Consider the following 15,217-nt stretch of genomic DNA (forward strand, 5'->3'; position numbering starts at 1 on the left):
CAGGAGCCTTTTCTAAGATTTATTTTTTATTGAGGTAACCTTGGCTTATACCGTTACATACTTTCACGTACATAACATGATATTTCTACTTGTGTATACCCAACAGTGTGCTCACCAAAAATTCAGATTCCATCTGTCAACACAGTTAACTACCTTTATCCATTGTACCCTACTCCCCTCCTGTCCCTTCTCCTCTGGTAACCATTATTCTGTTCTCTGTATCCGCATGTTTCTTCTGGTTTGGGTTGTTCACTTATTTTTTGTTTTTATATTTCACATAAGTGAAATCTTACAGTATTTGTCTTTCTCCCATGCGACTTACTTCACTGAGCATAGTACACTCAAGCTCTATCCATGTTTATGGATGAATAGTACTTCATTATGTGTGTATACAAATACATATATATCACATCTTCTTTATCCATTCATCTATTGATGAGCACTTAGATTGTTTCCACATCTTGGTGATTATAAATAATGTGGCAATGAACATGGGGGCAGAGTTATATTTTCAGATTAGTGTTTTCATATTCCTTAAATAAATACCAGAAAGTGGGCTAGCTGGATCATACGGTAGATCTATTCCTAATTTTTGAAGAATGTCCATAATGTCTTCTAAAGTGCCTGCACCAATTTACAGTCCCACCAACAGTGCATAAGGTTTCCCTTTTCTCCATATCCTCACCAAAATTTGTTATTTCTTTGCTTTGCAATAATAGCCATTCTAACTGGCATGAAGAGATATCTCATTACAGCTTAGATTCGCATTTCCCTATTAATTAACGATGTTGAACATCTTTTCATGTGTCATTTGCATATCTTCATTGGAAAAATAACTATTCAGATCATCTGCCCACTTTTCAATAAATTGTTTCTTTTTGTTGCTGTTGAGCTGTATTAGTTCTTTATACATTTTGGATATTGACCCCTTATCAGATACATCATTTGCAAATACCTTCTTCCACTCAGTAGGTTGTTTTTGTTTTGTTGATGGTTTCCTTTACCGCACATAAGTTTTTTAATTTAATGTAGTCCCATTTGTTTACTTTTGCTTTTGTTTCCCCTTGGCTTAAGAAACTAATCTAGAAAGATATTGCTAAGACTGATGTCAAGGAACATACTACCCACAGTTTCTTCTAGGAGTTTTATGGTTTCAGGTCTTACATTTAAATCATTAATTCATTTTGAGTTGATTTTTGTGTACAGTGTGAGATAGCAGTCTAGTTTCTTTTTTTTGCATCTTGCTGTCAAGTTTTCCTAGGACTACCTGTTGAAGAAGCCGTCCTTCCTCCATTTTATGAGCTTTGTTCCTTTGTAGTCCATATATGAGTGGGTTTATTTCTCAAATCTCTTCTACTGGTAAGTGTATCTATTTTTCTGTCAATGTCATGCTGTATTGCTTACTATGGCTTTTCAAAATAGTTTGCCATCAGGAAGTGTGATACCTCCAGTTTTGTTCTTTTCTCTTAGGATGCTTTGATTATTCAGTATCTTGTGCCTCCATATAAATTTTAATATTATATAAAGTTCATAATTTTTGGCTTTATTTCTCCTGGAATGTTGACAGGATTGCACTGAATCTGTAGATTGCATTAGGTAATATGGCCTTTTTAACAATATTAATTCTTCCAATCCATAAGCATGGAATATCTATTTATTTGTGTCTTCTTAAATTTCTTTCAACAATGTATTATATTTTTGAGTTTAAAGGTCTTTCAAATCCTTACTTTCATTCCTATTTTATTATTTTATTGCAATTTAAATAGGATTCTTTTCCTAATTTCTCTTTCTGCTAGCACATTGTTAGCATATAGTAATACAACAGATTTCTGTATTTTTATTTTGTATCCTGCAACTATACTGTAATTATTATTTCTTTTCTTTCTTTGGCTTATCGGCATGTGGAATCTTAGTTCCTCAACCAGGGATCAACCTGTGCCCCTGCAGTGGAAGTGTGGAGTCCTAACAAGTGGTCTGCCAGGGAATTCCCCTGTATTTATTTCTAAGTTTTTTGGTGACATCCTTAGGGTTTTCTATTTATAAAATCATGTTATCCATAAATAGTGATGAATTTACATCTTCTTTCCAATTTGGATGCCTTCTACTTCCTTTTCCTGCCTGAGTGCTCTGGCCAGGATTTCCAATACTATGTTGAATAAGAATGGCAAGAGTTGGCATCTTTGTCTTGCCCCGAATTTAGAGAGATCGATTTAAGCTTTTCACCATTAAGTATGATATTAACTGAAGGTCTGTTTCATATATGGCCTTTAGTATGTTGACGTATATTCCTCTTAAACGCACTGTGTTGAGAGTGTTTATCATAAATGAGTGTTAAATGGTGTCACGTGCTTTTTTCTGCATTTATTGAAATCATGATTTTCAGCCTTCATTTTGTTAAAGTGGCATATCACATTTACTGATTTGTAGATGCAAATTTTTTTTTAAAAAACCACTGAAATGTACACTTTAACAGTTGAATTTTCTATGCGAAATATCTCAACAAAGCTTTTTAAAAAAAGGACTTAGAATTTCCAAAATTTCAGTTACTACTTTCATACTTGTCCTAACTACCATCTGTACTACTATCTACATAACATTTCTCTATCGAAAGAACTACATTTTGACTTAAATTTTAAAAGGAACCATAACACCACCATAAATGAAAAATCTGCTAATATAAAAAAATGAATATGGCAAAATACTGGGAGTGCTACTCAAATTAAATTTGAGAACTCCAGGCTACAGGAAAACAATGGCCAAGCAGAAAATAGAGTACACACACACACACACACACAAAAGTTAGTAAGCAGGGAATGAACACTAGGACTAACTGGGCCCAAGGTTTCTGAACAAGTTGCTGCCTGTGATAAACTGAAGTCTCACTTGTCCTACCCTGCCGTGCAGTCCCAGAATGTACAGACACCTGAGAGTCCTAGAGATAAAAATGTGAAGACTGGCTCAAGTGCCAGGAAAGGCATCTGTCCTCTCTGAGTTCAGGCGCACAGGTTCTGAAAAGGCAAGAATCAAATGGCAGGCCCAAAATAGGAAGAAGCCTGCTATCAGCACGACTCTAAAAAATATAGGCCCAACTCACCAAAGTAACAACAGTACTTCTATCTATGATCTGTCTCGTGTTTGTCAGTAAATTCTAGAAAAATCAGGGTTTCAATCAGTTACTCTCCAACATTCATAAAATTTATCACTCATGTTTTTGCCTCTTCTAAAATAAAAGAAAATCTTGAGTATTTACTTTCTGAGACTGGAACTTAAACAATGCTGGTGTCAGCACACTCAAAACTATTGGTAATTTTTCACATTTGCCAACTTGAAAATAAGTGTATAACAGTAAAGTAAGTATTCTGAAAAGCAATACAGACATTTTATAATTCCAAGTTATTTAATGAGGTTTTGAATCCTATATTTATTGCCATGAATACATTAACTAAGAGGTATTTCAAGCTGGTTTTAGAAAAGACAGAGGAACCAGAGACCAAATTGCCAACATCCACTGGATCACTGAAAAAGCAAGAGAGTTCCAGAAAGACATCTATTTCTGCTTTATTGACTATGCCAAGGCCTTTGACTGTGTGGATCACAATAAACTGTGGAAAATTATGAAAGAGATGGGAATACCAGACCACCTGACCTGCCTCTTGAGAAACCTATATGCAAGTCAGGAAGCAACCGTTAGAAATGGACATGGAACAACAGACTGGTTCCAAATAGGAAAAGGAGTACGTCAAGGCTGTATGTTGTCACCCTGCTTATTTCACTTATATGCAGAGTACATCATGGGAAACGCTGGGCTGAAGAAGCATAAGCAGGAATCAAGATTGCTGGGAGAAATACCAATAACCTCAGATATGCAAATGACACCACCCTTATGGCAGAAAGTGAAGAACTAAAGAGCCTCTTGATGAAAGTGAAAGAGAGTGAAAAAGTTGGCTTAAAGCTCAACATTCAGAAAACTAAGATCACGGCATCTGGTCCCATCACTTCATGGCAAATAGATGGGAAAACAGTGGAAACAGTGGCTGACTTTATTTTGAGGGGGGCTCCAAAATCACTGCAGATGGTGACAGCTTTCATGAAATTAGAAGACGCTTACTCCTTGGAAGGAAAGTTATGACCAACCTAGACAGCATATTAAAAAGGAGAGACATTACTTTGCCAACAAAGGTCCATCTAGTAAAGGCTATGATTTTTCCAATAGTCATGTATGGATGTGAGAGTTGGACTATAAAGAAAGCTGAGTGCCAGAGAATTGATGCTTTTGAACTGTGGTGTTGGAGAAGACTCTTGAGAGTCCCTTGGACTGCAAGAAGATCCAACCAGTCCATCCTAAAGGAGATCAGTCCTGGGTGTTCACTGGAAGGACTGATGTTGAAGGGGAAACTCCAATACTTTGGCCACCTGATGCGAAGAGCTGACTCATTTGAAAAGACCCGGATGCTGGGAAAGATTGAGGGCACGAGAAGAAGGGGACGACAGAGGATGAGATGGTTGGATGGCATCACTAACTCAATGGACATGAGTTTGGGTAGGCTCATGGGGTTGCAAAGAGTTGGACATGACTGAGTGACTGAACTGAAGAGGTATTTACTTTCTTCCATAAACCCATGCTTCTTTGAAAATATCAAAATTACCTCTCCTTTCCAACAATATATTAAAAACGAGCTTGACACATAGAGAAATCTTTACAAACGAAATATGATGTCTGAGATTTGCTTCCAAAAGAATAGGAAGCGACAGCTTTTGTGGGGCAAGACTGTCCATACATAGGTAATTGCTGAAATAGATTGGTACATAGAAATAAATTTTTCTATTCTCTCCACTTCGCATATGTTTTCAAAATATATAATAAACTTACTTTAGGAAGTTATCACTAAAATGTAGAAATTATTTTAGTAAAGTTTCATGAAATCTTTAGTGTTTCATGTCACAGAGCAAAAAAATACTTCCTTCTAATATTTTTTAAGGATGTCTCCACCAATGGACTGTAGATCTTTCTCTTTATATTCCGTAAGACCTACTGCCAAAGCCAGACAGATGTCTGTGAAAAAGGTTACCATCCCGGCATAAAACTGGAAACAGATTTTTATTAGTGACTTGTTTGTTATACAAGCCATTGGCCTTTTTCATTTCTACAATTTCAGAAATGCTGATTTCACAAAGGATATTAGACTGCACCATTACAGAGAATCCTATTTATCTTCCTATTAAATACCACTACCACTTTCTAAGTGTTTAAAGAATGTTCCTATATGATTTCCCAAAGAATTTTTGCTTTTTCTTTAAACTAGGCTGGGTTGTGATTGGGTGTGAAGGTGAAAGAGGACAATGTCAATCCCCTTCATATAGTGTTTAAAAGAAGGAATTAGTGAAGTCAGTATCAAATCAACATGTAGAGATTCTTAAATATCTGTGAAGCTGGAAGAACAATTTTGAAGTCTATGCTTAAAACACTAGATCCTTTGGAGCTCAAGTAACCAATTTTTTCATAACTGTATCTATATAGCCACACTGATTATGCTTCCATATAGATCCACCAGGTAAACTGACCTAAACCATCAGGGTTCAGAGAATGAAAAAAAAAAAAAAAAATTGTAGCTCAAGGGAGTGGGGAGAAAGAAAGAAAAGGAAAAAGCATATGGTGAGTGTTTAATATGAGCCAGAAGCAGTTCTATGGAGAAGGCAATGGCACTCCACTCCAGTACTCTTGCCTGGAAAACCCCATGGACAGAGGAGCCTGGTGGGCTGCAGTCCATGGGGTGGCTAAGAGTCTGACACAACTGAGCAACTTCACTTTCACTTTTCACTTTCATGCATTGGAGAAGGAAATGGCAACCCACTCCAGTGTTTTTGCCTGGAGAATCCCAGGGACGGGGGACCCTGGTGGGCTGCCGTCTATGGGGTCACACAGAGTCGGACACAACTGAAGTGACTTAGCAGCTTAGCAGAAGCAGTTCTCAAGCTTTAGACACCTCATTTACTTGCTATCAACAAACTTGTGAGATAGACAATAATATCCATATTTTACGGGTGAGGAAACTAAGGCTCAGAAAAATTTGTCTGTCAAAGGACAAGCAGGAGAGCTGGGATTCAAACTCAGATCAGTTTGCCTTCAGAGCCATTAAGCCACACTTCCACTGACACCTTTTCAAATCATAATAAAAAATTGACTCTGTAATTAATATTAATTCCTTAGTGGATATTATTCAAATCACTTCAATATGCAGCATAAATCAATCTGCCACGAACATATTTTGGGGAAAAGTCGTATTTAACAACAACGACAAAAAAAAAAAAATACAAGGACCAGAGCATCAATATAAACCAAAGTGGGACACTGGTCAGAACACCAACCTTAGGTTTAAAAAGCTTAATTCCAGATGAACCATTTACCAGCGGCTGACCTGGGGCAAGGAATGACCTCAGTTTCCCCACTGGTAAAATGTACAACGCTTATCTCGTTCTTCCACCTCGGATTGTTGACACTGATGAGAACGAAATTGCTAACGCTGGTGAAATCAACATGTGCTTATATATAAGGAATTACTCTATTCAATAAGATATTATACTGAAGAGCTATTTTCATGTCAGAATAACTTGGCACAAATAGAATGAGGAATACAGTTCACCAACAACAGGAAGAAGCTGCTCTCAAGCGGGCGGGCCCCATCTCAGCGGGAGCCACTTGACAGCAGCAGGTGCTGCTTGGAGGACCAGTTTTCTGTCTGCTTTCAAACAATCCCGTCCCTCACTGGCAGGGGAGGGAAGGCGCGAATGAAGGGCTGGGCAAGGAGCACCAAAAGAGGCAGAAGGTTAGGTTCTACTACCCCCAGGTGCCAGGCCCCGGTTAAACTCTTTACCCCTCCAGGCCTCAATTCACGCATCTGTAAAACGCAGAGACCTTTCCCGCCCTGCTTCCCAGGCAGAGCTAATACCCCAGTCAACGTGCAGGAAAAGCGTGGTAAACCCTGTGAGAATGACACGGTGACGATCACCTGTCAAATGAAAGGCTGGGAGGACGGCTCCTCTGTTAGCCCCTAGTAGTTTGGACATTCCGAAAGCGTCGACCCGCGGCCGCCCTGGGCCGTCCCTCTGATGGAGTAACGCAGCCCCCCGCCCACCTCTCGGCCCGCGGGGTGCGCGGAGTCCCTTGTCGCCCACACCCCTAGATGAGTCCGCAGGGCAGGCCCAGCGCCTGCCCACCCCTGTCCCCAGGCCTCATCGAAGGACCCCACGGCCCTCCCGAGCTGCCGCGGCTCCCCTCCCCCAGCAGTGTTCCCTGTCCCTCTCCGCTCGCACTCCCAGGTGAGGGGAGGGGGTGAAAGGGCGTACCCCGCCGCCATTTTGTCCCCTTGGCCCCCTCTACGCCTTCCGCCGACCCGCACCCCAGTCCAGGATCTCCCGGCTCTGCGTAACGCGCGCCCCTCGCGGACACTCACCCCTGGCCGCCCTGCGCAGTTCGGGGCGGCTCCGAGCGTCCCGCCGGGAAAGGGGCGGGGCGGGGCGATTGCGGAGGGGCGGGGCGGCTGGCCGGCGCACCACGTGACTCCCAGCTGCGGCCGCGCCCCTCGGTGCTCCACTCGCCGGCAACCCGCGCGCAAGCGCAGCCAGCTTCCCGCCGACGGGCAGCCGAGGCGGGAGGTAGGGCGTGGGTTTCTTTCGTGACCCGGGCGCGGCTGCTTCTCGGGTCTGTTCCCTTCCCCAGGCCGTGCTTGCATCCCGCTTTTGGCCACACAGTTGTTTCTCTCACGAAATCAGTCCCTCCCTTTCCTCTGCTTCCTTTATCACCATAGTCTGTCCCATAGATAAAGAACATAGAAGTCCGCCTCAGAAATCTGTAACTCTGAAATTGCTTCAGAAGAGTGCAGTCCTAAGCCAAACACAGCTTACCCTCTGCCGCAAAGCTTTATTCGGCACCGCCCGTGTGCCAGACTTGAAAGGATCAAAGTACAAAGACCTAGCAATTGTGTGTTCTGTACTTCAAAGACAAACATACGAATTAAGTAATCCAACAATGTCAGAACCATTCAGACCTTAATTATCACATAAGTATTACCCCATTCACTTCTCAGCCGGCCGAGAAACTTAAGCTCATTATACCTTTCCCTCCCCTTTTTTACCCACAGTATGCAGGAAGTTATGGAATCCAATGGAGTTTACCTCGCAGCTGGACTGTAAGTGCTGTGAGGGCAGGAACCATACTGGTGGTGGTTCAGGCCGTTCCCAACTCCTGCCTTCTTAGAAAACTTGCACTTTGATTGAACAAGTGTTTTTTGAGCACCTACTGTATGTCAGATGCTATTCTAAATGCTTGGATTTAATTAAACAGAACAGATAAAAATCTGTGCCTTCGTAGAGCAGGGTAGAGATAAGTAAAATGAGTAGGGTAAAGAGCACATACTGCCCTTTCATAAAAGGTGGTTAGGGCCTTATTCCTCTTACCATTGTCCCCTTTCTCCTCTCACTCTCATTTCCTTAAGCATCTAAACAACCATTCCCATCTTGAAATCTCTCATCCAACCCACCACACCCCGCAGAACTGAACTGAACAGCAAGCAGTAAAGACTCTGACTTTGGGTCACGTCATGTAAGTGTGTGACCTTGGGAAAATTACTAAACTCTCTAAACTTCATTTTTTCTCATCTGTAAAATGTAGTTTTAAGGTACACCTTAATGGGTTTTTATGAGTCTTAAATGAATCAATTTTTAGAAAGCACTTAAAATAGTTTAGTGTACAGTTAGAGCTCAAATTGTACCAGTGACTGTTTATTTTTTTCATTTAGCCTTAAAACAAATATGAAGTAGGTACTATCATACAGAGGGTTCCCTGGTGGCTCAGATGGTAAAGAATCTGCCTGCAGTGCAGGAGACGTGGGTTCAATCCCAGGGTCAAGAAACTCCCCTGGAGAAGGGAATGGCTACCCACTCCAGGATTCTTGTCTGGAGAATTTCATGGACAGAGGAGCCTGGTGGGCTACAGTCCACGGGGTTGCAAAGAGTCAGACGCAACTGAGTGACTAACACTTTAACTTTCCTTTTTTCTATCCTATAGGGTTTCCCAGGTGACACTGGTAGTAAAGAACCCGCCTGCCAATGCAGGAGACATGAGTTTGATCCTTGGTTCAGGAAGATCTCCTGGAGAAGAAAATGGCAACCCACGCCAGCATTCTTGCCTGGAGAATCCCACGGACAGAGAAGCTTGGCAGGCTATAGTTCATGGGGTTGCAAAGAGTCAAACATGACTGAAGTGACTTAGCACACAGGCAACTGTCCCTTTTCCTTTAGCTGCCTGTCTTGCCCCACCTCTTGACTTCTGACACGCTGGTCCCTCCAGTATACATCTGCTCTTCTTTTCCACCTGGCAAACTCCCTCTCACCTCTGGGACCTCAGATAACCCTTCTTGCACACCTGCAGCAAGCTTGGCTACTCTGTCCACTGGGCTTCCGAAGCACTTTGTACAAACTCTGATAGTTAGATCCCCTTGAAAACAAGGAACAAGGACTCACTCAGTAAAAATTAAAGTGTACCATAAGACTGGAATTGAATTACAGAGGACTTCAAAACCAGCCACTCTTGCTTTTCTCAGGTGAATCCCCTGGCTTCACTGCTTCTTTCTGCTTTCAGCAGTAGGATAGGAGAAGCCAAGAAATTTCTTCTCTCTTGCTCTCCCTCGAGCATCATCTCCAGTGGTTAACACAACATCTCTGTGGCTCCAACTCCAACTGGGAACCTCATGCCATGGCTCTAGATTCTGCCTGACAGCCTTAGCTTTGAGGTTCTGATAACATCACATCTTTCCATTGTTCACCAGGAGTTTAATTTGCTCACCTGTTTAACTTGAATGCACTTATCACCTCCAACAAGTGGAAAATAAAATTCTAGTAATCCAGGGCAAGCAATGGTACTATATTTGCTTAAATTAGTATCTGCAGTTGCTTATAAGAAAATGCCAAATGAAGGTAAGGAAATAAGATTTGGAGCTACTGTACTTCGCTATGTGTTAGTCGTGATAATTATAAGGACTACAGAGTAGGCTGACAACTTCACAAGCATTAGGCAGCTTAGAGAGGGAAAATGTTAAATTCAGAGCTTTAAACTCTCAGCTCAATGTGTGATCAGAGAACCAGAAAGCTTCTACAGTATAACCTTCTACCTGCAGGGTTAGGGTGAGGGTGTGAAGAATGTCTTGTTTCTTACCACTTAAGGACAGACCATTGTTGAGAATCAGAACCAAATATATTTGTTCAAGTTGCTAAAATGTGATAACATTGAATTCACAGCCTAAGTCACTGCCTTAAAGTTAGGACATCAACTGGAAACTAGCATGGTCCTGTGACTTATGATGGGGACATTTGAGGTGACCTCCCCAAGCCCCATCTCCTTATTGACCTTCCCCAGTTGAAAGAATATATATGCAGCAGTTGCCTTGAAAAGAGCTATCTGCTGCTGCTGCTGCTAAGTCGCTTCAGTCGTGTCCAACTCTGTGCGACTCCATAGACAGCAGCCTATGTCTGCTGTCTATGGAGGCTCCCCCGTCCCTGGGATTCTCCAGGCAAGAACACTGGAGTGGGTTGCCATTTCCTTCTCCAGTGCATGAAAGGGAAAAGTGAAAGTGAAGTCGCTCAGTCCTGTCCGACTCTTCGAGACCCCATGGACTGCAGCCTACCAGGCTCCTCTGTCCATGGAATTTTCCAAGCAAGAGTACTGGAGTGGGTTGCTATTGCCTTCTCCGAAAGAGCTATCTATTCTCCCCCAAATCGTATCCCCCTACCACCTCCAAACCCACTTCTAAAGTTAAATCCAAGGAACCAGGAGAGAATTATAAGATGTATTCCAGATAATAAATAGATAAATGAGCTTATACACCCAAACAATTACAGTATCTTTTGTATTTACATTAGCAATAGCCTGGAAAACTGTATCAGAGTAGATACTAAGGGTATTACAAAAGAAAGGCTAGAATATAATATGTCAGATTAAACACAGGTGTCCTTCTGCTCTTAATATTCTAAAGGGAGCACCTCTAGCAGCCTGCCTGATTTGGTTGATTGAAACCAGGATTCAGTAGTGGCCTACCTTCAGTGAAACTAAGCGGTCAGAATTTCACTCAAATAATAGGGAGAAGGAGGGCTTCCCTGGTAGCTCAGTGTAAAGAATCTTCCTGCAATACAGGAAGTGCAAGTTTGACCCCTGGGTGGGGAAGATCCCCCAAAGGAGGCCATCGCAGCCCACTCCAGTATTCTTGCTAGGAAAACCCATGGACAGAGAAGCCTGATGGATCCACGGGGTCACAGAGTTGAACTCAACTGAATTGACTGAGCATGCACAATGGGGAGAAAGAAATGTAAAGACTCACATAAAAAAAGTCAAGCTACAGGGTCACACATGAAAGAGTCAAGGTGACGGGAATGTTGGAGTAAATTTATTGTGTGTAACCTGCTCACCCTTCTCCTGACTATATTTTGTAGAAGGGGTCAGAGGGCACTAAGACACTGAGAAAACATTAGTGAGAGAAACACAGGCCTCCTTGGAAGCTCTGCAATGCCTCTCCTCCTTGGACCAAGGATGACTGAAATGGGTTTCCTGGTTTCAGTGGGAATGTTGCCAGAGTGGCAGGGGCCATGTGCCAATAATAAACCATAGAGATAAGGAGCCACAGTTACCATGATGGACCACAATGTTCAGCAGGGGCAGAGTGGCAGTCAGAATGTTTTGATCCTCAGGACCTGTGGGGGTACCAACTTGATGACAGGGTCCCTAGGACTGAAATATTAATGGATGGGTAGCCTACTAAAGTTTTACTTGATATACACAACCTGGAAAACTGGTTGTGTTCTGGTACACAGAAACCTCACTTGAATTGTCACAAAAGGAAGTCTTGGCCCCTAATTCAGTTCCTGGTTATAGCACATACCCAGGGTCCAGTGATTAAAGGAGAAACTGGGTCCTCTTGAGGAAGGACACTGCAACATTGTCACAACTGTATACCATAAATCTTTCCCTAAGACTTTCCCCAGAGGACCTGTGGCTTTTAAAAGAATGAGCATGCACTGAGGGCAGGGACATATCCAGACTTTGAAGGATTATTAGACACTGATCTGAATTTATGCTAATCCTCTGGGACCCCTGGATAGATTGAGGGCTTCGGGTAACCAGATAATAAGCTTACATCCACGTCAATCACACAGAGGGCTCGGAGAGTTCTGTAAACCCATGCTGAGTTAATTTTCCAGGTCCTAAATGCATGTTTAGACTAAATAGGCTTGGCAACTGGCAGATTTCCTGCACTAGCTTCCTGACCCATGCAGAAAGAACTGTTAATGGTAGGCAGAGCCAAGTGGTCCCTGGAACTGCCCTTCCTGAACAAAATGGTAAAGTGAAACTGAAAGTGTAAGTCACTCGGTCATTTCCAACTCTTTGCGACTCCATGGACTGTACTGTCCATTGAATTCTCCAAGCCAAATGCAGTATCACAGCCCTCTGGGAATTGCAGGGATCGGTGCCACCATCAAAGATTTGATAGATGCAAAAGTGATGAGTCTCAGCTCACCTCCGTTTAATTCCTGCTTTTGACAGTGGCAAAACTAGACAGAGATTGAGATTATCCAAGCTTCTTCTACTGAGGAGATTTTGAAACATTGTTTATATGTACCACATCTTCTTTATCTGTTCCTTTGTAAATGGACATTTGGGTTGCTTCCATGTCCTGGAGAAGGAAATGGCAACCCACTCCAGTATTCTTGCCCACAGAATTCCATGGACAGGGGAGCCTGGTCGGCTGTTGTCCATGGGGTCGCACAGAGTCAGACATGACTGAAGCGACTTAGCATGCATGCATGCATTGGAGAAGGAAATGGCAACCCACTCCACTATTCTTGCCTGGAGAATCCCAGGGACAGAGGAGCTTGATAGGCTGCCTTCTATGGGGTGGCACAGAGTCTGACACGACGGAAGCAACTTAGCAGCAGCAGCAGCAGCATGTTTTGGCTATTGTAAACTGTGTTGCAGTGGACATTGGGGTGCAGCTATCCTTTGGATCATGTTTTTCTCCAGATGTATGACCAGGAGTGAGATTGCAGGGTTATATAGTAGCTCTATTTTTAGCTTTTTAAGGAACTTCCATACTGTTCTCTCATGGTTGTACCAAGTAACATTCCTGCCAACAGTGTAAGAGGGTTCCCTTTTCCTCCACACCCTCTCCAGCATTTGTTTTTTTGGGTTTTTTGATGATACTCATTCCGGTTGGTGTGAGGTGATATCTCACTGTAGTTTTTATTTACATCAAACTATTGTTCATAGGCTGCAGGCCTTGGGGTCGCGAAGAGTCAGACACGACTGAACGACTTCACTTTTCACTTTCATGCATTGGAGAAGGAAATGGCAACCAACTCCAGTGTCCTGGCCTGGAGAATCCCAGGGACAGAGGAGCCTGGTGGGCTGCCGTCTATGGGGTCGCACAGAGTCGGACACGACTGAAGCGACTTAGCAGCAGAAGCAGCATTGTTAATAGATAAACATAAATCATGATTCCTTTGTTCACAGATACATTCTTAGCACCTAAAACAGTGTTGAATGTGTGATAGGTGCTTAATAAATATTTGTCAAGTCAAAAACAAAACAAAACAAAACAAGACTAGGCAGCGACTCCACTTGCACCTTTTGATCCAGATATGGCATCTTTGCTGAGACACATCAACCTAGTCCTGCCCATGTAGTATGCAGCTGTTGATCTGGCAAATCATTTTCCCCTCAAATCAATTAGCAAAGAAAATCAAAGCAACACATTTTCATATGTCAGGAACAGTAACTGACTTCTACAGTTTTACTTCAGGTCCATGTCAATTCTCAAATACTGTCACAGTGTAGCCCACATGGACCTTGACCATCTGGACATCCCGTAGAACATTCATCTGATCCAGACACTTATAGCATCTGTTGACTGACTCAGTGAACAGGAAGTAGCAAATATTCTCAGTAAGATACATAAATGCCAGAGACACACAACTTCTATGAAAGGAGTATTGCACTATTCCTGTACAGCAGTGGTTCTCAACAATTTTGTCCCCTACTGAACATTGAAGAGGCAATATCTGGAGACTTTTTTGGTTGTCACAGCTGTAGGGAAGGGAGTTAGTGGCTATTGGCATCTTGTGGGCAGAGACCCAAGGATGCTGCTAAACATCCTGAAATGTACAGGGCACCTCCTCACAATTGAGAACTGTCAAGTTCAAAATGTCAAGATGAAGAAGTCAAGAATCCCTGTGTTAAAGCTAAAGACAGGTTTCTGTACCTTGTGCATCCGAACACTAAGAAAGAGGCACAATCATAGTGGGCCCATTTGGATTTTGAAGGCAACATACACCACATCTGGATGTATTTCTCTGAGCCATTTACTTAGAAACCTGTGTTCCCAGAAAATAAAAAGGCTCTGCAGCAGGTCCAGGCTCTGCCAATCAAGTCTAATAATCCAGAAGATCTAAGTTTCTGTGACGAGTGAGGATGCTGTATGGACCCCTGCACAAATCCCGATAAGAGATTCAAAGCACAGGACCTCAAGTTTTTTACACTATACCATGCTCTCTTATGCTAAAAGAGCACTAGATTCTGATAGACTGGATCGTGATGACATAAAGACTGATGTTCTCTGATCTGCCAGTCTTGAAGTGCCATGACATGAGACATGTGCATGTGTGCTAAGTCACTTCTGTCATCTCCAACTCTTTGTGACACATGGACCATCGCCCGCCGGGTTCCTCTGTCCATTAGATTCTCCAGGCAAGAACACTGGAGTGGGTTGCTGTGCCTCCAGCAGGAGATCTTCCCAACCCAGGGATCGAACCCGAGTCTCCTAAATCTCCTGCAATGGCAGGTGGGTTCTTTAACACTAGCACCACCTGGGAAGCCCAATATTAGACATACATACCAACAAACCATCATCAATTAAAAATAGCATAGAAAGATTATCCTTGATTGGGTCAGGAGGACACAAGTAAGTGGCACAGGCAGATGGCAGGGACTCTAGGGCCTCATGAGGAGCTCCCTATGACCATCACTTAGAGGAAAACAAAGCAGAATAAAATAAAACTTGGGCCTAGTTTAAAGATGGGCCTGCACCATATGTTGGCATCAGCTGGAAGTGGATTGTTATTATATTACCCAAGAGCGGCTTTGAAAGAAAATGTGAAAATCAACTCTCCCAGTGGG

At 42.6% G+C, this 15,217-nt stretch overlaps 1 protein-coding gene across 4 annotated transcripts in view; it reads right to left on the minus strand.

Annotated features, from left to right (window-relative positions):
- Positions 1-7,533, minus strand: part of SCAPER (S-phase cyclin A associated protein in the ER) — a 423,671-nt gene extending 416,138 nt beyond the window's left edge. For 2 of the 4 annotated variants that reach the window (XM_027521864.1, XM_027521861.1), the window contains exon 1: positions 7,452-7,533. The gene's annotated coding sequence lies outside the window, so the exon portion shown is untranslated. Of the gene's footprint in view, positions 1-7,344; positions 7,364-7,451 lie in introns of those variants that run through there. The other 2 variants (XM_027521865.1, XM_027521862.1) reach the window with 2 other exon arrangements.
- Positions 7,534-15,217: the final 7,684 nt, after the last annotated feature.

This window comes from Bos indicus x Bos taurus, chromosome 21 (assembly GCF_003369695.1).
Source record: "Bos indicus x Bos taurus breed Angus x Brahman F1 hybrid chromosome 21, Bos_hybrid_MaternalHap_v2.0, whole genome shotgun sequence".
Classification (NCBI taxonomy): domain Eukaryota; kingdom Metazoa; phylum Chordata; class Mammalia; order Artiodactyla; family Bovidae; genus Bos; species Bos indicus x Bos taurus.